This window comes from Capra hircus, chromosome 13 (assembly GCF_001704415.2).
Source record: "Capra hircus breed San Clemente chromosome 13, ASM170441v1, whole genome shotgun sequence".
In the NCBI taxonomy this organism is placed as follows: domain Eukaryota; kingdom Metazoa; phylum Chordata; class Mammalia; order Artiodactyla; family Bovidae; genus Capra; species Capra hircus.
The window spans coordinates 3,493,430-3,516,365 of record NC_030820.1 but is presented as its reverse complement, the minus strand read 5'-3'; the positions used below and the strand labels follow the sequence as shown (position 1 = coordinate 3,516,365).

The 22,936-nt window shown below is 45.5% G+C and overlaps 2 protein-coding genes across 4 annotated transcripts in view; one reads left to right on the top strand and one right to left on the bottom strand.

Annotated features, from left to right (window-relative positions):
• Positions 1 to 1,839, bottom strand: part of SLX4IP (SLX4 interacting protein) — a 209,997-nt gene extending 208,158 nt beyond the window's left edge. Inside the window, 1 exon segment of the mRNA XM_018056923.1 lies at positions 812 to 1,839. The gene's annotated coding sequence lies outside the window, so the exon portion shown is untranslated.
• The window catches only part of MKKS (McKusick-Kaufman syndrome), a 30,626-nt gene continuing 9,648 nt past the window's right edge, over positions 1,959 to 22,936 (top strand). The window contains exons 1-3 of one of the 3 annotated variants that reach the window (XM_018056921.1): positions 1,959 to 2,161; positions 15,937 to 15,980; positions 20,774 to 21,004. The gene's annotated coding sequence lies outside the window, so the exon portion shown is untranslated. Of the gene's footprint in view, positions 2,162 to 15,936; positions 15,996 to 20,773; positions 21,005 to 22,936 lie in introns of all 3 variants that reach the window. The other 2 variants (XM_018056920.1, XM_018056919.1) reach the window with 2 other exon arrangements.

Sequence of the window (22,936 nt, the reverse complement as noted above, 5' to 3'; positions counted from 1 at the left end):
AGGAGCAAATGAATACTTGTTTGTATATTACAGCAGGTCTAAGAACCAGAAAACACTGTTACTTGCCCAACCTAGTGGCTCTCAAGGTGACAGAATGGAAACTCCATGAAATAGTGGTTTTCATTTACAACAGAATCCTTACAACCTAGTACTCAACAAAGGTACCAGGTACTCAACAAATGTACTGAATAAATGAATGAATATATATACAAACACAATGTGTATTTATGTCACAAACCAAAAACTGTCTGGGAAGGGGAATCTGCTGCTGCTGCTGTTAAGTCGCTTCAGTCGTGTCCGACTCTTTGAGACCCCATAGACGGCAGACCACCAGTCTCCTCCGTCCCTGGGATTCTCCAGGCAAGAACACTGGAGTGGGTTGCCATTGCCTTCTCCAATGCATGAAAGTGAAAAGTGAAAGCGAAGACGCTCAGCCGTGTCCGACTCTTCGTGACCCCATGGACTGCAGCCCACCAGGCTCCTCCATCCATGGGATTTTCCAGGCAACAGTACTGGAGTAGGGTGCCATCGGCTTCTCCATACATGTAGATGTTTGATATAAACAGCTGGCCCATTCAATGTACTCCATTTCGTCCAAATAATTACAATTTCCCAGACCAAAACTTCCACTGTCAAGCCCAGGCTTCCGGCACCCTTCTGTTTAAAACAACAGAGAGGAGGAAGCACAGGCATAAGGATTTAACAAAGGTTCACTAATCAAAGGAAATAACCGAAGCGGGAAAACAGCTGGGCTCACAGCTGAGTTCAAGGGAAGGAACATCTTAGGTTCCCAGCATTTCCAAGTTCTTACCTACGATGGTGGCAGGGTTTGGGGTCGGGCTTTTGTTTAGTTACTGTCCAGGGTACCTGGCTGTGCAAACTCAGACTAGAAAGGCGGCCAGAGGCTCACAAGCCAGCCTTTGGAAGCTCGGGTGTTCGGGTGCCGACCTCCTTCCCGCTTCCCGGGCGCGCAGAGAAGCCCTGCTGCCGCCCAAACACAAGATGGCCTGGGTTGCTTCGCGGCCCGCTTGAAGCCACAACCAGGACTTAAGATGGCGGCGAACACTCAGCTAACGGCCGGAAGAGCGCGCGGGATCTTCCAAAAACAAAAATGTCCTCCGTGCAAGGTCTCGCGGCTTCCAACGAAGGCCCAAACAATCATGGCGGCGAAAGACCTTTATCTACGCCGCGAACACAGCGAGCTCGATTGGCCGGTGACAAACCAGTTTCCCGCTGTGCAAGGGAGAAGGGCGATCGAGAGGGAAAAATAAAACGCAGCATTTCTGTGACACAGAATGTTTCTTAAAAATTACTAGCATAAAAAGGGGAAAAGTCTCCGGAGTGTTTGATGGGGAACGAGTATAGAAAACACGGGCTGGCAGATGAAGGTGGCTTTCTCAATGGCGGGTGCATTGTGAGACCGTTATCCATGAGCATAACTTCTCTCACGGTTCCTTTGAAAGGAAGAATGCCGTCTTGGCCCTCGAACGCATCAGCAGGAGGGGAGGCACGGACATGAGCTAGCCGGCGAGCGCACTCAGGGGCCTCCGACCCCCGTAAGCCCCCGCGGGGACAAGGGGCGGACGCCGCGCCGCTGAGGGCCTCCCGCGCGCCCCGCTCCACAGGAGCGGCCGCAGCGGTGCCTCCTCTCCGGGTCTTCTGGGCGGTCGCTCCGGGAGACCGGGGCTGGTGAGCGGCCGCGGGATCCAGCGCGTCGCCATTGGTCAAGGCCGGAAGGCCCGGCACCCGCCGAGAGCGGTTGCTCACGTTTCCATTCCATGAGCGCCTCTTAAGCGCGGGCAAAAAGGCAGACACTGTGCTTCAGCCAGTCCGTGTGACCCGTCATTTAACGTTTCCACTTCCGATCGTGTGCCTAGACTGACACCAGACGAGGCCCGCCCCCCGTCTTCCGGTCGCCGCCACCGCGTCCCCGGCCGAGAGCGTCACCAACGCCCGGAGAAGCCGCGGGCTGCGCATGCTCGGTTCCCAGCGGGCCTCCCGGTCTTCCGGTAGCCGCCACCGCGTCCCCGGCCTAGAGCGTCACCAACGCACGGAGAAGCCGCGGGCTGCGCATGCTCGGTCCCCAGCGCGGGCCTATCTCCCGGAGCTGCGGCGGCGCGAGGTGCGGCCTTGGGGGCTGCGGGTGGCGGCCGACGGACAGGTGAGAAGGACAGGGCCGCCGCGGGGAGCCGGCTCTCTGCCCGGCTGCAGGGGGGCCGGGGCTCGTCGGTGCCTCGTCCTCGCTCGGAAAGGTCACTGAAGGAGACCGGGGGCGGGGCTGGGGGGCCGGCTCCTTAGAGACTGCTTTAACCTACAGCCTCGGCGCTGGGTGCTTGGCTGCCGGGATGAACGCGGAGGAGCCGGGGTGCTCTGTAGCTGTGCGCACAGCGCCGAGTGTGCACTGTTAGGGGCCAAACCCTGGCTATGACAAGCTCAGTGAGGTACACTAAGCCCAGGACCTGAGTTATGTTTCCTTAACAAAACATTCCTTGATCAAATTAGGAAGACTTCCTACACACACCAACCAGAAAGAGACAGGACGTGCGCTCATCCTGCCTAGTCGATCATGTAACCCCAGCTACCCCTGTAACTGAGACAAAGAGCTGCCTGTATATAAGCCGCCATAATCCTTTGTTTGGGGCTCTTGTCGGATTCCATTGTGCTGGATGAGACTTGGGCCCTAGCACGCTAGAAATAAATTCCCTTCTTGCCTTTGCATTACTGTGGTGGACTTGTTCTCTCGGTGGGTTTGGAGATACAGGCTCGGAGTATAACATTTGGGGGCTCGTCCGGGATCTCCTTCCAACTGGGGAGAACAACTCTCCTGGTAGAAGGGGGTAACCTTGTTAGGAGGTATGAGCTTTGAGCACCGGTGTTAACGCTGTAAAGGCCCAGACTAAGTCCGGGGCCCAGTATCGTACTGGGGAGGCATCTGGGTATAGGTGCAGAGGCAAGTCCAGTGTGAGGCTGAGTCCCCGGTAGCGTACCGGGAGGGCAGCTGGCACTGAGGACGTCCTGACGGTAAGACACTTGCAAGTAGAGAAGGGGTTTCTAGCGGTATAAAGAGGACCAAAAGCGTACGGAGATTTGGTACCTGTTGTGTCGTTCCTGTGTCTCTGTGTGCCGGCACTGTTGTCGTGAGTCTCATTGTTATTCGTGTTCTTTGTACCCATGGGGCAAACTACTTCTACTCCGTTGTCTCTGATGACTGACCACTTCTCTGATTTCAAGTCTAGAGCTCAGACTCTATCGTTACTGGTGAAGAAGAGCCAACTGGTGATTTTCTGTTCCGCCAAGTGGCCTACCTTTGATGTCGGGTGGCCACGAGAGAGAACCTTCAATCCACAAATTATCCAGGCAGTTAAAGAGAGGGTGCTCACTCCTGGTCCATGCTGGGCACCCAGACCAGACTCCCTATATTCTGGCCTGGCAGGATCTACTGAGAAACCCGCCAGAATGGCTTAAACCGTTTGTTCTCGCTCCTCCTAAACCTCCCTGTCCCTCTTCCCTAACTCACCTCGCCAAGCCCACAGGTGCTAGTCATGAAGGCTTCCAAAGAGAAGGAAGGAAAAAAGGATGAGAATCGACCGAAACTGGTATTCCAGGAATCTTCTTTGTTTCCTAACCTGATAGACCTGGAGACTGAATTGTCCCCACCTCCATATGCGGATCCACATCCGCCCTTGCTTCCACAGGTTCCACAGGTTCCATCGGGAGAAGCCCGGTGGGGAACTGAGCCTTCAGGTCCTCCCCGAGAAGGAGGCCCTGCCCGGGGAACTCGGGGAAGGACAAGGGGAATGGCCAGCGTGGCGGAGGAAGAAGACCCAGAAGTTCCCTCCTCCACTGTTCATGCGTTTCCAGTCTGGGCAGGGCCAGCCAGAGAGGGTGGAGAGCAGACATATCAGTATTGGCCCTTCTCCACTAGTGATCTGTACAATTGGAAAACCCAGACTCCCTCATTTTCTGAAAAACCGCAGGGTCTTATTGATCTTTTAGAGTCTATCCTTTTCACTCACAATCCCACTTGGGATGATTGTCAGCAACTGTTATAGGTGCTTTTTACTACAGAGGAACGCGAACGGATCCTGTCAGAAGCTTGGAAGAATGTGCCAGGGGTGGATGGGAGGCCCACAATACAGCCTAACCTCATTGAGGAAGGGTTCCCTTTGGTGCAACCCAGCTGGGACTTCGAACACGCTGAAGGTAGGGAGTGTCTCCGGGTGTACCGCCAGACTCATGGCTGGCCTTAGAGCGGCCGCCAGGAAGCCAACATATTTGGCCAAAATAAATTCAGTAATCAGGAGCCAAATGAGAGTCCAGCAGCCTTCCTTGAAAGGATAATGGAAGCTTTTAGACAGTATACCCCTATGGACCCACAGGCAGATGAGTCACAAGCGGCAGTTATGTTAATGTTTGTAAATCAAGCAGCCCCCGATATTAGAAGAAAGTTGCAAAAGATGTAGAGGTTAAGTGAACAATCCCTGCAGGATCTAGTGAGGGCAGCCGAGAGAGTTTTTAATCATAAAGAGACCCCAGAGGAGAGAGAAGACCGTATTAGATGAGAAGAAAGAGAATTTAGAGCTGAAGAAAACTGTAAAAATCAAAAGGAACTGGCCCAGATATTTTTTGCTGGGATTGAAAACAAAAACAGGTTCCAAAAAGGAAAAAAGATGGACTCAAAAATTGAAGAAGAAACAACAAGGCGTAAGCTTGAGAAAAACCAATGTGCATTTTGTAAAGAGTTTGGACATTGGAAAGATAAATGCCCCAAGAAAAATCTGAAAGAGAGGCCCAGAACCCTCAAGAACGAGACCCCTTCTCCAGAAAGTCATATCCTCTACGCGGGAGAGGATAGTGACTAGAGGGGTCAGGGCTCGACACCCCTCCCCAAGTCCTGGGTAACCATAAGTGTGGAGGGGAAACCGGTTGGCTTCATGGTAGACACGGGAGCCCAATACTTAGTCTTAAACCAAAAAGATGGACCTATGTCTAAAAAAAGTAGCTGGGTACAGGGAGCAACCGGGACTAAACGATATGGATGGACTACAAAACGGCATGTGAACTTGGGGGCCCACCAGGTAACCCACTCTTTTTTGGTGATACCCGAGTGTCCAGCACCCTCGCTAGGAAGAGATTTACTGTCTAAAGTGAATGCCCAAATTCATTTCGACCACGGACAAGTGTCAGTCTTAGATGGGACCGGACATCCTCTTCAGGTCCTGTCTCTCGCATTGAAAGATGAATACAAGCTATATTTGCCAGAGGCCCTAGCGACAATAAGCCCCGAAGTACAACCATGGGTTCAAAGATACCCTCAGGCCTGGGCTGAAACAGCAGGAATGGGACTAGCCAAACAGAGGCCCCCTATCGTTGTGGAACTAAAGGCCAATGCTTTCCCGGTGAGGGTACGGCAGTATCCCATGAGTCAAGAGGCTCAACAAGGAATCACACCTCATATACAACGCCTCATAGAAGCAGGGGTCCTAAAATGGTGCCGGTCCCCATGGAACACTCCTCTGATGCCTGTGAAAAAGCCTGGGGGGACTGACTTTAGACCGGTTCAAGATCTACGAGAAGTCAACAAATGGCTGAGTGACATTCATCCTTCGGTTCCTAACCCTTACACTCTGCTAAGCAACTTGCCTCCAAACTACATTTGGTATACTGTTTTAGATTTAAAAGATGCCTTTTTCAGTTTGCCTCTTGCCCCCACGAGCCAAGAGATCTTTGCCTTCGAATGGCAAGAAGACGGTGGCCAGGCCCCTGTACAGCTGACATGGACTCGCTTACCACAGGGTTTCAGAAATTCGCCCACGTTATTTAATGAGGCTCTGGACGAAGACCTCCATGAGTATCGGGTTGAGCACCCTACCATTGTTTTATTACAATATGTCGATGACCTCATGCTGGCAGCGGCTACAGAGAAAGATTGCCAAGAGGCAACAGGTGATCTTCTCCAAACTTTGGGGACTTTGGGTTACAGGGCCAGTGCCAAAAAGGCCCAGATCGCCAAGCAAGAGGTTACATACCTCGGTTATAAGATAAAACAGGGCCAGAGGTGGCTAACACAGGCCATGAAAGAAACCATCCTCCAGATCCCTGAGCCGGCTAACCCTAGGCAAGTGAGAGAATTTCTGGGAACTGTGGGATATTGCTGGTTGTGGGTCTTGGGGTTTGCAGAAAAGGCTAGGCCCCTATATGAAGGGAGCAAAGAAAACAAGGACTGGAAATGGACTGAGCCAATGAAGAAGGGCTTCCAAGAGTTCAGGCGAGCCTTGCTGGAAGCTCCTGCCCTTGCCCTCCCTGATCCACCTAAGCCTTTCCAATTATTTGTAGATGAAAAGCAGGGGATAGGGAAAGGGGTACTAACACAGAAATGGGGACCGTGGAAGCGACCTGTAGCTTACCTTTCCAAGAGGCTGGACCCAGTGGCAGCCGGATGGCCACCTTGCCTCCGTATCATCGCGGCCACTGCTCTCTTAGTCCACAATGCTGATAAACTGACTTATGGACAGAGACTCTTGGTCTACACTCCTCATGCCATAGAGAGAGTTTTAAAGCAACCCCCAGGTAAATGGATTTCTAATGCCCGCTTGATGCACTATCAGGCCTTGCTGCTTGACACCCCATGGATACATTTCCAAACGCCCTGTGCTCTAAATCCGGCTACTCTTTTGCCCAATCCGGTGGGAGATAGCCCCCTCCACGATTGTGATGAAATACTGGCCGGGGTAACAGCAATATGAAAAGACTTAACAGATACGCCACTGGATAACAGTGAGCTAATATGGTTTACAGATGGAAGCAGTTATGTAAAAGATGGACAGAGACGGGCGGGAGCCACAGTAGTAGATGACTCTGGACAGACCATATGGGCTGAGGTCCTTCCCCCAGATACCTCTGCACAAAAGGCAGAGTTAATTGCCTTAATTCAAGCACTAGAGAGAGCCGAAGGAAAGAGAATAACCATTTTCACTGACAGTCGCTTTGCCTTTGGCACGGTACACATCCAGGGCCCAATATATCGGGAACGGGGGTTTTTGACAGCTGAAGGGAAAGAAATTAAGAACTTGCCTGAAATCCATAGACTTTTAGAGGCTGTACAGATGCCTCGGCCTGTGTCAATAGTACACGTACCTGGACATCAGAAGGGCGACAGCCCCATGGCACGAGGGAATCAGGCCGCAGACCTGGCAGCTCGAAAAGTAGCTGATGAAGATTACATCACCCCTGTGTTGGCGATCGGACTTCCACCTCCAGGTATGGGAACTTTGCCCCTGACCCCTGAGTATTCATCCTCAGACCTTGCTTGGATTCAAGAAAACACCAACCTCCAAAAAGGTGAAGATGGATGGTACCGAGACTCAGATGACTACTTGATACTCCCCACTCAGTTGGGACGGCAACTATGTGAACATTTACACTTGACTACTCATCTGGGAGAAAAAAAGACTCTGATGCTCTTTCAAACTGCACACCTGCGATTCCCCCGGCACCAAACAACTATGAGGAACATAGTACATGCTTGTAAGGCATGTCAACAAATGAGACCAGGGAAAGGACAACACGCAGGACTGAGGTATCAGGGAGAAGGACCAGGGCAACACTGGGAAATAGATTTCACCGAGGTAAGGCCAGGCAAGTGTGGTTACCGGTACTTGTTAGTCTTGGTAGATACCTTCTCAGGGTGGGTAGAGGCTTTTCCCACAAAGGGAGAAACCGCGATGATAGTGGTGAAAAAGATTTTAGAAGAAATAGTTCCCAGGTTTGGCCTGCCGGTGACCATCGGCTCTGATAATGGACCTGCTTTCGTAAGTCAGATAGTTCAGAGCCTTGCCCTAGCCCTGGGGACCAAAAGGAAATTACATTGTGAATACAGTCCACAGAGCTCAGGGAAGTTGAAAGAATGAATCGGACCCTAAAAGAAACTGTAACTAAATTGGCTATAGAGACTGGCAGGGACTGGGTGACCCTCCTTCCCTTCGCCCTCTTCGTGCGTGTAATACTCTTTATCAACTTAATCTGACTCCATTCGAAATTCTATATGGGAGACCTCCCCCTATATGTCCAATCTTTGAAGGGAAGAAACTACCACCTCCCACGTTGGGACAATTCCAAGAGGCCTTGATGGCCTTAAGTAAGGTGCATTCCGTGTTTGGAAACTGCTCCGGGAACTACATGTAGGTCAGAATAAGGGAACTGTCCCCTCGCATAACATTGGCCCAGGAGATTGGGTATGGGTCAAAAGGCACCAAACCAAGGCACTAGAACCCAGATGGAAGGGTCCTTATGTTCTTCTTCTTACCACCCCAACTGCCCTAAAGGTCAACGGTATTGGGCTGTGGGTGCACTGCAACCATGTACGCCAAGCCACTCCAGAGGAGCAAGAAAGGGCCCAAAAAGAATGGGAAGTAACGCCACGCCCTTCAAACCCCTTCAAGATGAAGCTCACCCGCCGACGGGATCCAGACAAGTCATCCTGACTGTCCTGTTAGTGACCATCCTCCTCGGCCCTGGAGCCACCCATAGCAACCCGCACCAGCTGGCCAAAATCACCTGGAAGCTTCAAGACGGACAAACACGAGAAGTGCTCAACTTAACTACAGAAGTACATCCTCCGAACACCTGGTGGCCAGACCTATATTTTGACTTAAAGCCAGTGGTAAATGTGCCTTGGGCTAGGGGTTTCCTCCGGATACAGGGGTTCTGGGCATGCCCGGGCCACCAGAGGGCCAACTGGAAGACTTGTGGGGGGGCACAAGATTATTTTTGTAAATCATGGGATTGTGTTACTTCTAATGATGGGCCTCGGCGCTGGGAGGTGAGAAATCAGGACCTACTTAACTTCTCGTTCGCAAAGCCCACCCCCAAAGCCCTTGGGGACCCAACTTTTGAATGTGAAGAGAGTTGTAACTATGCACAGGTTAAGATAAGGTTCAATCAGGAAAAAGCAAAAAAAGAGGGGGCTTGGATTTCTGGCCTATCCTGGGGAATACAGACAAAAACGGTGGGAGGAGCATATATTTACGGGGGAATTATAGTTATAAGCCAGATTCTAGAACCAACACAGATACACAGTATAGGTCCCAACCCAATGGAAAAAATTGATGTAACTCCCTACCCGACAACCTCCCTACCTATATCACAGAGACCAACAGAAGACCCAGAGGCAGGCCTCCTTGTTAAACTCGGACATACAGATCCACTATGGAAACTGGTAAAGGCAGCTTATGCTACCTTAAATCAGACCCATCCTGAGGCAACTAAATCCTGTTGGTTATGTTACAACTTAATTCCCCCTTATTACGAGGCAATAGGCCTCAACGCCTCTTACGACCTGGCCAACGGTACCGATCCTCCCCAATGTCGATGGGGAGAACGAAAAGTAGGCCTTACAATGAGAGAGGTATGGGGAAGAGGGTTATGTATGGGCAAGGTATTATCAGAGAGGTCTCCACTGTGTGCACATGTCGTTGAGCCTACGGGCTTGCCCATAGCCAGGTGGCTAATACCACGGATGGGAGGATGGTGGGTCTGCTCACACACGGGGCTGACTCCATGCGTACACAGCTCAATCTTTGACCCCAAAGAAGAATTCTGTGTTATGGTAGCAGTCATGCCAAAAATTCTGTACCGACCAGAAGAAACAATATATGATTACTGGGCCCAAAGGTTGACCTTAAGTTCTCAAGAAAGAACTTACAGAGTTAAGAGAGAACCTATTACTGCCATAACTATAGCAACTATGTTCGGTCTTGAAATAGCCAGGGCCGGAACAGGAATAACAGCCCTGTCCCTGCAAAGCCAGGGATTTAACTCCCTGAGAGCGGCCATAGATGAGGACATCACCCGTATAGAGCAATCCATCAGTCATTTGGAATCGTCTTTGACTTCCCTATCTGAAGTAGTTCTGCAAAATAGAAGAGGATTAGATCTGCTTTTTCTACAACAAGGGGGACTCTGTGCTGCCCTAGGAGAAGAATGTTGTTTCTATGCTGATCACACAGGAATAGTCAGAGAATCTATGGCCAAAGTGAGAGAGGTACTAGCCCAACGCAAACGAGAACGTGAGGCCCAACGGGTGGTTCGAGTCCTGGTTTCAGCAGTCCCCTTGGTTGACCACTCTAATCTCCACGTTGCTGGGGCCCCTGCTAGTGCTTCTACTGATGCTTACTTTTGGTCCCTGTATTATCAATAGACTTATAGCCTTTGTAAAAGAACGTATAAACACAGTACAGCTATTTGTGCTTCGGCAACAATATCAAACTGTGTCTCAAAACCAAGAGGAAGATTCCTCTATATGATCTAAGGACGGGGGAATGTTAGGGGCCAAACCCTGGCTATGACAAGCTCAGTGAGGTACACTAAACCCAGGACCTGAGTTATGTTTCCTTAACAACATTCCTTGACCAAATTAGGAAGACTTCCTACACACACCAACCAGAAAGAGACAGGACGTGCGCTCATCCTGCCTAGCCGATCATGTAACGCCAGCTACCGCTGTAACTGAGACAAAGAGCTGCCTGTATATAAGCCGCCATAATCCTTTGTTCGGGGCTCTTGTTGGATTCCACTGTGCTGGATGAGACTTGGGCCCTAGCGCGCTAGAAATAAACTCCCTTCTTGCCTTTGCATTACTGTGGTGGACTTGTTCTCTCAGTCGGTTTGGAGATACAGGCTCAGAGTATAACATGCACTATCCTCCCTCGGATCTGAGCGGCCGCACCGGAACGTAGACGGAAAAGGTGCCCAAGGGAAGGCTCCGAATGCCCTGGCTCTGAGACCTGTGTCTGCCTGGAGAGCCGCCCTCTGACGGGAGCACTCCACACCATGTGGCAGTACCAGCTTGGACAGCAGAAGCAGGACTTGGCGCTTTGGACATTCTGGGCATGGAGAAACCCTGTTGAGATGGAGGCCTCCTGTGCCTCCTGAGGTCAGATCAGGCTCACATCCTGTTGGTGTTTGAGAGGCTTGCTATACCCTCAGTTTCATTGATGCATTCATTAACACCGGCAGTTTATATTGGTATTTGTCACACTGCCTAGTTAGCAGATACGGAAGTGGCCAAAACGAGCATGGCCCTGACCACACTGACCTTCTATTTAATGATGGGAGGGGCAACAGTCAACAAGTAAATTGATAAACGAACAAGATGTTTCCAGATTGTCCTTGATGGGGTTCCCTGGGAAGTAGACCTAAGGAGATTTATGACCAGGACATTTATTAGTACTTTTTGGATCTTACCAAGGAAGAAAGGAGGTAGAATGGTGGGTAGAAAAAGTTGAGCTGCAGAATGGTCCCAAGGAGAGTGTCTACCAAGTCTCACCGTAACTCTGAGAGTTGTCCCAAGTTGGAGGGAAGGGTCAAGACTATATCCCTGCAGTGATCAGTCACTGGATACCCACTGTTCCCGAAAGAGGGCATAACTTCAACTCTTCCCCCAGTCAGTCCTGAGACTTAGATCTGTCTCCACACTCCCTGGAGCTTGGATCAAACAGGAGTCTCCAGAAGTGCCTGTTTTTATATCTGATTTATATTGAAGATATTGTACATACAATAAGAATAATTGCTGCCCTGTATTGAATGCTCACATATCAGATACTGGATAAACAGTAAATATTTACGTAGGTAAATACATAGGAATTCTCATTATATAGCACCATGTTACAGACTATGAAACTGAGGCAAGAAATAAAGTCTTTTTGCCTAAGATCATACCTAGTGGGGGAGGTTAGAATTTGATTTCCGTCATTACTCAAAGCATCATTATATTGGGACCCTCATATTTAATCACTTAGCACCATTAACTTCATTAATTGTTGTCAGAGAAACAAATATGAGTGTATCACCCTGTCTTTGCTGTTTTGCTTTGTCCTTGAGTTTCCTCCTTTCCTTCATGATGAACTTTCCTGGCCCTCACTTTTGGAGCCTGTTAACCTTTTCTATAACATCCTGGAATCTAGTAACAGTCCAGCCTGAGTGCCAGGTATGTGATAACTGCACAACCACCCTGTGATATGGCTGTCAGTGTTATTCTCATTTTATGGATGATGTCCCTGAAGCATTGTGAGGTTAAGGAATCATCCAGGGTCACAGACAGCTGTACTGTAATAAGGCAGAGGAAAGCCCAGGCAGTAGGATTCTACAACTTGTCCACTTAGTCACTACACAACAGTGCATTCTTACTAAGATGATGTGTTATACTTTACCTTCTGGAAACTGATAGGCAGGAACTAGATCCCATCTTTTGTGCAGTACAAAGAAGTGTAGGTTTCACCTTCTAGTCAAAAATGTCATTGAAGGCTTCTGAGCAACAGAACTGTATCTGTTCTTTTCACCATGATGGCAGTGTTAGGAGGGTAGAGAATGGAATAGTGGTTTTCAGACTTAAGCTTCAGAATTACCTAAGGAATTTGTTGAAACACAGATTACTGGATCCCAGTGTAGAGTTCTGATTCAGTAGGTCCGGGGTAGCCCAAGAGTTTACATTGCTGATAAATTCCCAGGTGATGCTACTGCCAGTGGCGAAGGAACCACAGTGAGAACAATTGGACTAGAAGCAAGTGAGGTAATGAGGGTCTGGACTATGGCAGTGGGGAGAAATTGTGCAAAAGAAATGTCAGGTCAAATGGAGAATTGGGTGACTGACTTGATGGGGAGTTTAAGAAACAGCAGAATCCACTGTATTCAGATTTTTTAATCAGACAGTGTGGTAGAGGAGAAACAGCAATTTGGGAAGGAAAGAGGATTCATTTTTATATGAGATGAGTTTAGACACTTGGGGGAACAGCAGCATGAGATATGTGGGACTAAGCTGGAAATGAAGGCATGGGAGTCACTGATGGATGTGCTAAAGTAGAAGCTTTGGGTGTGAATGAGGACACCCAGGAAATGAACAGAGGGAGAAGACAGCCAAGGACAGAGCTTTGAGAAGAGTGAACAGGTGGATGGAAACCAAGGGACCATTAAAGGAGACCGAGAAGGATCAGATGAGCCTCAGGTACTTAAAGAGTTTCAAGAACTCATCAAAAGTGCTGCAGAGAGATTATAGGGAGAGATTCGTGATCTTTATAGTCAGATGGTTTCCATGGAGAGTGGAACAAAAGCAAATTACTTGGGTGTGAAGGTGGAAGTGGAGATTGGCTCTAGAAATGTGTTATTTGAAAGGAATCAGTGTCTAGTAACTGGAAGGAAGGGCCGGTAAAGGGCAGTGGCTTTAGGGAATTTGCTTTTGGTTTTTTTCAGTGGAGAAAAACAGTTTTGCCAAGGAAGAAGACCAATTCCAAGTGAGAGATGGAAAGTAAAAGTTGGGGCGGGGGGTGATGGAGTTGGGACCCTGAAGACACAGTGGCAGGTGGGACTGACTGACCAGAAGTGTCTGGTCCTCAGTGAGGAAGGACGTGAAAATGGGAGCTGAGACGGACGTTTTACCACATGGGAGCGGGAAGCAGAGGGGCTCAGACCCAGTAGCCACAGTGTCCTCTGGCCAGTAGTTTATCTGCAGAAACCAAGGTGGAGAGTGAAATAGAAATCTCAGAAATGGTGAGGACAGAAGCCAACCCTTTTGAGATTCAGAGCTGGCCAGGGGAACATAAAGGCATTGCTGCAGCACTAACAGCCCAGTCCACTGTCTTCAGTAACTCCCCACCAGCTTCCATGTCAAATGGCAGGTGTAAAGATGGGAAAGGGGCTGGAAAGATTCTCAGACAACTCTAAATTTTATAACGGCTCTCCACACCTTTTTGATAAACCATGGCCTGCCAGAGAGCTGATCGGCTTTTCCTTGTTAGTTGCTAATTATTCACTTGCGGTTCAAATTTTAGTTTGTGGACAGTTAAAGCTCCCATATAAAACTTGTGAGGCTTCCAGAATACTACTTATTTATAAAGACACTGAATTCACAGTAATGGAGTAGAGGATATCAGAGATTGTAAAACGCTTATGCCTTCATCACGCTCTGTGCCTGCTCGTGACCCGCTCCAGACCAGGCTGTGCTGGTCAGCTGATTCTGCCCAGTTACTGCCTGCTGGTCAAAGTAGGGGTAAGATTTTGCAGAAAGGAAACTTAGAGCTCAGGTTCAGCAGTACATATACTAAAATTGGAACGATGCAGAGAAGATTAGCATGGCCCCTGTGCAAGGATGATCGGCACATTCATGAAGCATTCCATTATTTTTTTGTAAGCTTCCTGGTGGCTCAGACAGTGAAGAATCTGCCTGCAATGAGGGAGACTCAGGTTTGATCCCTGGGTCAGGTTGAGAAGATCCCCTAGAGAAGGGAATGGCAACCCACTCCTCTGTTCTTGCCTGGAGAATTCCATGGACAGAAGACCCTGGCGGGCTACAATCCATGGGGTCACAAATAGTCAGGACAGGACCAAGTGACTAACACACATGGTCCACTCAGTTAATCAAGAATTGACAGTAATTTTTTTGTTGTCTGTGTTTTGACAAGACTGGAAAAGTTCAGAAAAACTGTTATTTTAGGTGATGTAGTTAGAAAAGGGGGAAAAAAAAAGAAACTCTTGTTCTGTTTGGCATACCAGTCAGTCAGTTCAATAGGCCTGAAGACACCATGCAGTCCTTTCTAACGTGTACACAAAATTGCCAAAATGTGAACTGTTGTATTAAAATTGAGGATAAAAAGAACTACTTTCAGGGTCAGTAATTAGATTTCAGGAATGAGGAATTCACAGATACTTAAAATCAACATTTGTCATGCCAGAAGAAAAGGCATTATACAATTCCAGTGAATTTAATGAAATATCACAGCCACAAGAATTGGGTTAATTAATTGTTCAACTTTCCATTTAGTGTTCTATTCATGTTTAAATTACATTCAGTAATTTTTAAAAATGTTTTAAACTTTTTTTTTTTCTTTCAAATACTTTAAATGGAGCCAGATGAAGACGTTAAAAATCTACCTTACACTGTGTTCAAGAGGCCAGCAGATGGCACCCCGCAAGCCCAGTAGGCAGAATGAGAGCCTTCCCCGCATTGCCTGCATCCGGGTTATTGTAGGCCTAATGGATAGCAAAGCGCTGTGGTTTTAACTGCGTGCATACAAAGAGTAATCTGATAGCCAGAGCCAGGTTGTTTAGGATTAAGTGCTTTTTTTTGCCCTTCACATTACTGATCAGTTCTATGCAGTAAAAAAGATTACGATATTTTAGTGGGGCAGAGATGTAACCAGCTTTTCTGCATTTTGCTCATTAATCTCTATTTATTCTGCACTAAGAACTGAGCTTAAAAAAAAAAGCAGCTAAAATTAGCTCCACTCATGCATTAGTAGATCATGGGTGTGTGTTTGGAGGATGTGGGCTTGTTTGCCCTCTCCTTTTGGACCGAGTGGCGCAAGACCTGTTAGCCTGTAGTGTACCCCTCCGTGAGAATAAAGACATGCCAGGTGTAATGCACTGGGGAGCCTGACCTCAGCCACCCACACAACTATGCAGCATGCACCCAGAATGTTCTCGGCACACATCATTATGCACTGGCAATTCTGATTGACTCTTGCCAAAGCTGAGATACTAATACTCAACTTTTGAAAATTGCCATTAAGAATACCAGCCTAGACTTTAGGACTCCAAACTGCAAGATGAGTGCCACCATTAACTGCCAATAATTTTAGAATCATTTAGTGTTTCCTCATGTATAAACTGGTCTCATAAAATTGCTATGGAAACAAAAAGAAAAAACAGGAAACTTTGAATAATGAAAAGTATTTGTTTTGGAAAGAAGGATATAAGAAAGCATCTGTGTCAATGGCCTATAAACATTTTCTGTACTTAACAGAGGCATTTCAATGGATAAAACCATAAATATCTATCTACTTTCTGTTTACTCATGTAAAATTTACTAATCTCTTTTCCTTTTCTTGGTTTCCTCCATCTTTGTAAAAGAGCCCCACACCTTCTGTTTTCATTTGTTTTTCTTAGGAGCGTGTTTAGAGAGGACCCAGGAAAGATACGGGCAGTGGCAGGTAGACTGGAGGAGGGTAAGGAGAGGGAAGACGTCTTCTTGCTGTGGTTTGTGTCGCTGCTTTAATCCAAGCAGACTTGAAACACTGTGAATGAAGATGCACTGACTCATTTTAGAAGCCAGCCTGTTTTTGCCCAGCAAATGTGATCATTTTGAGCATATTCTTGAGAAAATCTTGCTTCAGACTTAGGAATCTCTTCTGTCCATAAAATAGTTCCACACCACTTGGAATAACTCGTTGCTAAATGTTTTGAGGGAAGGGCCATCTCAAGAAAAGCTGTATCCAGCTTCATTTTCCATCCCCAAGTTGGAACTCCCTGTCTCCCTGCTGCTCAGCACTGTGAACCAAAGTCAAAGTTTTAAAAACCTTCTTGTTAAATTCATTTGAAAAATGAGTTAATTGTTAGGAATTCTAGTAAGACTTTGTATTATCCTGAGAAGCAGCATAGAGAGGCTATAGCATGGACTCTGGAGGATTTTACAAAGGTACTTAGCATGTTTAGCAATAAAACACTGAAAAAAATCTCAGATTTCTATCAATCAGTTATCTGTTAAATTAGGATATCGCCATAAAAGCTATATACTAAAAATAATAATGAAGATTTATATTATTGCAGGGAGAAGAGATTACAAAAAGAGTATATATTGCAATCACATTTTTGTTAAAACCAAAAAGATTACAGATTTTTTTAGCTTTCTTATTACCGCATTTTCTAACTTTAAAAAGTAAGCCTGTGTTATAGTTTTTAGAAAAGGGCAGTGATACTAAGTTTCATTTTGAAAATATTCCACAAAAAGACTTTAGAAGAAAAAAATGGATTAAATCAAAATTGTATACTCCTAGTATATTTGATTGTATTTAAAAGCCCCACAAGAAGATATGAGAACAATAAGGGACACATTACTTCAGTAACTACTTTGTTGTCTTTTTCTTACAACTAGCAAGGAACCTTATTTAGTAAAGTCTAACGTGTCTGCCCTGGTATGTGATTTATTCAAGCAACAATATATATAAAATGCTGGAAAGGTGCTAAGTAAAAGAAATGAAGTAGGTGAAGATTGCTGTGCCATTGTGAGTCTATCTTACTTGCTGGAGATGGTGTGATACTCAGCATGTTTATGTGGATTTAAATGTGAAGACTCTAAAAGTACTTTGTAAAGTAAAATGCCCTGTCATTCTGATCCTTATCATCTCCCAAGCCTCACAAAGGACAACAGAATAATCACTGGAAGTCAATTACCTGCTTTTTCACCTCCACTAGCCAAACCAATATATGAAACACAGAGAATATGAGGAAATGGCTGCATGTAGGTGTTGAGCAAATATTAAAGCATTAATTATTAAATCAGGAAGTGCTGTTACTGGGCCTCAGTGATCATTTGGCAAATAATGATATTTCAGCCAAAATAGATACTAATTCCAAGGCTGAACTAAACCTAAATCTAGAAACAGATGCACTGATTCTAGTGGAAGGGGATACTCGCCTGTTAAACGCAATATAAACAGAATGGGGCACCTTGTCCCTAACCCAGGGAAGACCCAAAGAGACGTTGAGTACAGGGAGCCACCTTGATCCTAATCTGAGGAGCGTTCCTAGCACATCACATTTCATACTGTGATCTATTGTACATGGAGGGAATAGAACCACAATCCACAGACAATGCTGTTATAGCTTGGACCTTGATTTATTCTGAATTTTGGTTATTGAGTTATTCATCTCAGCTTTATTATTATATTCTTTCATTCCAAACATGGAGAAGGGAATGGCAACCCACTCCAGTATTTTTGCCTGGAAAATCCCATGGACAAAGGAGCCTGGTGGGCTACAGTTCATGGGGTCGCAAGAGTCAGACATGACTTAGCAACTAAACCACCACCACCACCGTTCCAAATGAGTCTTTTCTATAAGCTGTTTTCCTAAAAGTTCAAAACTCAGGAAAAAGTGACAAATATGATGATATGTTAGTGATCCTGAGAAGTAAACAGGGGCAGAGGTGCTGTCTATGAAAAGAGCTGTGACTTGACAAGCTTATGTCAGAAGGGACAGAGTTGGAGATGCTTAGAGTCACCTTAAGTATTGAGACTGGATGTGAAAGGACATCCTGATCCTTTTAATTCAAGGTATTTTGTGAATAAAAATGCCAGCTGTCAACACAGACCATTGACTTTGGCACAGCCTCAAGTCCCTCCTTCCATCTCAGAAGTAAGTCTTATTCAAGCTCTTCCCTCATTATTCCTGGTCACCCAGGGCCTCCCTCAGAGGTTTTATTGTTCCTCAAATCTCAAATGCCCCAAAGGCTTTGGGACAGTAGGCTCCACAAGGAAATGTAATCATGATACAGTTTATTTGTGATTGACTTTCTCCAAAGATTAGAACATGAGTATGACAATAAAAGGTATGGTCCTAAAGGTTGCAAAAAAGCATATAGAATGCCAAAGCCCTTGAGGGAAGGGAGAGGGCCAAAAATACTTGCAGTTCCAAAGCAGGCCATGATTTCTCTAGCAGTTTGTTTAAGTTAGGAAAAAAGTCCTTACAAAATGTGAATTTGTACCTTGTGGAGAAATCATTTCTAATGCTGGGAATAATATATGTACATAGGCATAACTCTAAGCCTTATTTATTTTCAGTATGTACATACAGAACACAGTTTAGATATGTAGCTCATTAGTCCTATATTTTAATCTTGCCTTAAAAGGGAAGGTTTAAGTAAAAATTATGTTCAGACATTTTTCTAAACACATTCACACAAAATTACCATAAGCGATTTCATAATGGAACTCACATATATGCCACTGAACCTAATTCTTAACAGTCCTTATTGTCCTTCATTGCCCAGAGGGGAGCTTGGAGAGCAGGTCCATTCAGAGCATTATGAGTGTATAAGCTCATCACTGAAGCCTAGTGAACTCCCTTGAGTAAAAAAGTGGAAGAAGTCTTTACAGGTCATCTAGACTTAAAACCCCAAACCCAACAGATCATCAGAAACAGACTTCCTGGGCCACACTCCATGCTTTCCAAATCAGACAGAGCAAAACACTGTTCTTAATACTGTCGAGCTTTGAAACTGCAGGCAAGTTCCTAGCCCTAGTTTCTTCAAGTAAACTTTGTTGACAATAACCCTTATCAGTTCAGTTCAGTTCAGTCACTCAGGCGTGTCTGACTCTGTGACCCCATGGACTGCAGCACGCCAGACCTCCCTGTCCATCTCCCGGAGTTTACTCAAACTCATGTCCAGTGAGTTGGTTATGCCATCCAACCATCTCATCCTCTGTCGTCCCCTTCTCCTGCCTTCAATCTTTCCCAGCCCCGGGGTCTTTTCCAATGAGTCAGTTCTTTGCATCAGGTGGCCGAAGTATTGGAGTTTCAGCTTCAACATCAGTCCTTCCAATGAATATTCAGGACTGGTTTCCTTTGGGAGGGACTCTCAAGAGTCTTCTCCAACACCACAGTTCAAAAGCATCCATTCTTCAGCACTCAGCTTTCTTTATAGTCCAACTCTCACATCCATACATGACTACTGGAAAAACCATAGCTTTGACTAGACAGACCTTTGTTGGCAAAGTAATGTCTCTGCTTTTTAATATGCTGTCTAGTTCAGTCATAACTTTTCTTCTAAGGAGTAAGCGTCTTTTAATTTTATGGCTGCAGTCACCATCTGCAGAGATTTTGGAGCCCCCCCAAAATAATGTCAGCCACTGTTTCCACTGTTTCCCCATCTATTTGCCATGAAGTGATGGGACCAGATGCTGTGATCTTTGTTTTCTGAATATTGAGTTTTAAGCCAACTTTTTCACTCTCTTCTCACTTTCATCAAGAGGCTCTTTAGTTCTTCTTCACTTTCTGCCATAAGGGTGGTGTCATCTGCATATCTTGAGATTATTCATATTTCTCCTGGCAATCTTGATTCCAGCTTGTGTTTCATTCAGCCCAGCATTTCTCATGATGTACTCTGCATGTAAGTTAAATAAGCAGAGTAACAATAAATAGCCTTGACGTACTCCTTTCCCGATTTGGAGCCAGTCTGTTGTTCCATGTCCAGCTCTAACCATTACTTCCTGACCTGCATACAGATTTCTCAAGAGGCAGGTCAGGTGGTCTGGTATTCCCATCTCTTTAAGATTTTTCCACAGTTTGTTGTGATCCACACAGTCAAAGGCTTTGGCATAGTCAATAAAGCAGAAATAACCCTTACCAGGGTATAGTTATTAGTGATAAGGGTAAACACTCTAAATGCAGAGGCTCAGCACAGAAATGTGGAGATGGCATTCAGAGAGTTCAAGCCAAAAGTCTTTTGCTACAGTTGGGACCAATGCTTGACAACATTTCAGTGAAAACATCATCACTCACATCCTATCAGAATGCAGAATCTGAATTCTCACTGCATGTTTAATGATTGCCATTTGGTTCTTCTGTTAAAATTGTGACTAAGTAGATTTTTTTAAAGAATAATTTAACTTTGTTGTGGTTCAGAGAAATTTATTATATAAAGACAATGATATTGATGCATGAGTATTCCCAAAGTTTCCAGCAGCTTTCCCAGCAGGTGATGTTGCTCATTCATAATTGCTGACTAAACTTGTAGTGTTACCCTGTATGTTTCCAAGCCTGATCTTCTGCCATCCCTGTAAGTCTGCAACTTACCTCTTTTTGTTAAATAACATTGCAATGTATTGTACCTAGAAACTTTTTAACAGGCAGCTTTTATTAGAGGGCAGTATTCTGTTTGTGCTTTAGAGGTATAATTTCAGAGGGATTTGTTTTGTTTTGTTTTTAACTGTCGACCTTTTCTTAGGTACACTGACGCTGAAGTACTATGAGCTTTCAGAACTTCTGGAAAGACTACAAAGTTCTAGTTGTTATGGTACCTCTGATTGGGTTCATACATTTGGGGTGGCACAGGATCAAAAGCAGCCCTGTTTTCCAAATTCCTAGTAAGGACAACCTCTCTGAACCAGGCAGTCTGGCTCTTACAAGTCCTAAGAAGAACCACCTCCCAGGGAAGTAGCAGGCTGGCAAGTTTCAGGTGAGTTTGATTCACCCCCTCAAAATGCATTTATATAGGAAAAGCGAAATGTATGCTTTGTTTCCCTTTGTTGTTGTTTAGCAGCTAAGTCGTGTCTAGCTCTTTGCAACCCTCCATGGGCTGTTGCCCACTAGGCTCCTCTGACCATGGAATTTTCCAGGCAAGAATACTGGAGTGGATTGCCATTTCCTTCTCCAGGGGATCTTCCCAACCCAAAGATCAAACCTGCATCTCCTGCGTTGCAGGCTGATTCTTTACCACTGAGCCACGAGGGAAGCCGTTTCCCTTCATCAGTTTTTATAATAACAAGTTAATGCTCTAGTAGCAATGAGAGTTTTTGTTCTTGATGAATTCAGAAGTTTGCATAAATTTGAATTATCAGAGTCATTGTCATCAATATTCTTTTTAATGCTTAAATTGTCCCATCTTAGATTCCCTTCCAATTGCCCCTGGCTATCTGTTTTATATATGGTGATGTATATGTTTCCATGCTCTTCTCTCAATTTGTTGCGCCCTCTCCTTCCCCTGCTGTGTCCAAAGTTTGTTCTCTATGTGTCCATCTCCATTGCTGCGCTGTAAATAGGTTTTATTAATACCATCTTTCTAGATTCCCTACACATGCATTAATGTACAATATTTGTCTTTCTCTTTCCAGCTAACTTCACTCAGTACAACAGGCTCTAGGTTCATCCACCTCATTAAGACTAACTCAAATGTGTTATGTTTTATAGCTGAGTAATATTCCATTGTATATATGTACCATAACTTCTTTATCCATTCATCTGTCAATGGACACCTAAGCTGCTTCCATGTCCTGGCTGTTGTAAAAAGTGCTGCAACGGACATGGGGTACACATATCTCTTCCAGTTACAATTTTCTCAGTAGTGGGATTGCTGGGTCATATGGTAGTTCTATTCCTAGTTTTTTAAGACATCTCCATACTGATCTCCGTAGTGGCTGTGTCAATTTACATTCCCTCCAACAGTGCAAGAGGGTTCCCTTTGCTCCACATCCTCTCCAGCATTTATTGTTTGTAGACTTTTTCGTGATGGCCATTCTGACCAATGTGAGGTGATACCCTGTATAGCTTGGATTTGCATTTCTCTAGTATTGAGCAGTGTTCATCTCTTCATTGTTTGTCGGCCATCTTTATGTCCTCTTCGGAGAAATGTCTGTTTCGGTCTTCTGCCCACCTTCTGATTGGGTTGTTTGTTTTTCTGGTGTTGAGCTGCATGAGCTGCTATATATTTTGGGGATTAATCCTTTGTCACTTGTTTACTGTGTCATTTTTTAATGACTATTACTTTTTTACAGGAAAAGTCTCTAGCTCGTCTCATTTATTTCTTGCCTCAGCCATTTCTCCTAAGAACCCTGATTCCTTTTAGGAAAAAATTTTACCTGTTTATATTTCTTTAGATCATATTTTATAGCTCTGAATTGAGAATATAGTCATGGAAGTGTTAGTATTATTAATATTTAATTGTTATCCATCACTGCAAAAAGACCATCTGCCAGGCCAGTACATCCAGGAATAGTCAGGGCCATTCATGTGATGTTAACTTTAGGAATAATGGGTCACATTGTTAGGAAGAAAGAAATAGCTGAATTGGCACTTCCAAACCTATTCTATAAGCCAGCCATGTGTTAATGTCCCCTGTTTTCTCAGTTGAACCTTATTTTGTCTAGAGAAAGACATAGGACCATGAGTCAGCAGTTTTGACATCCTGAAAATGATTTGGCAGTCACCATCACTTTGTTCCTTTCTCATAAAGATACTAGCCAAAAGATGTGGTTACTGGTCTAACTACCACAAGACTTTTAGAGGGGCCAATTTAGCCCCTTTTGAAAAGTTGCATGTCACTATTATATATTGAAAAGTAACCAGGTAAATCACTTTATTGGTCACAGTCTGTTAAGATTTGTGGTTTGTG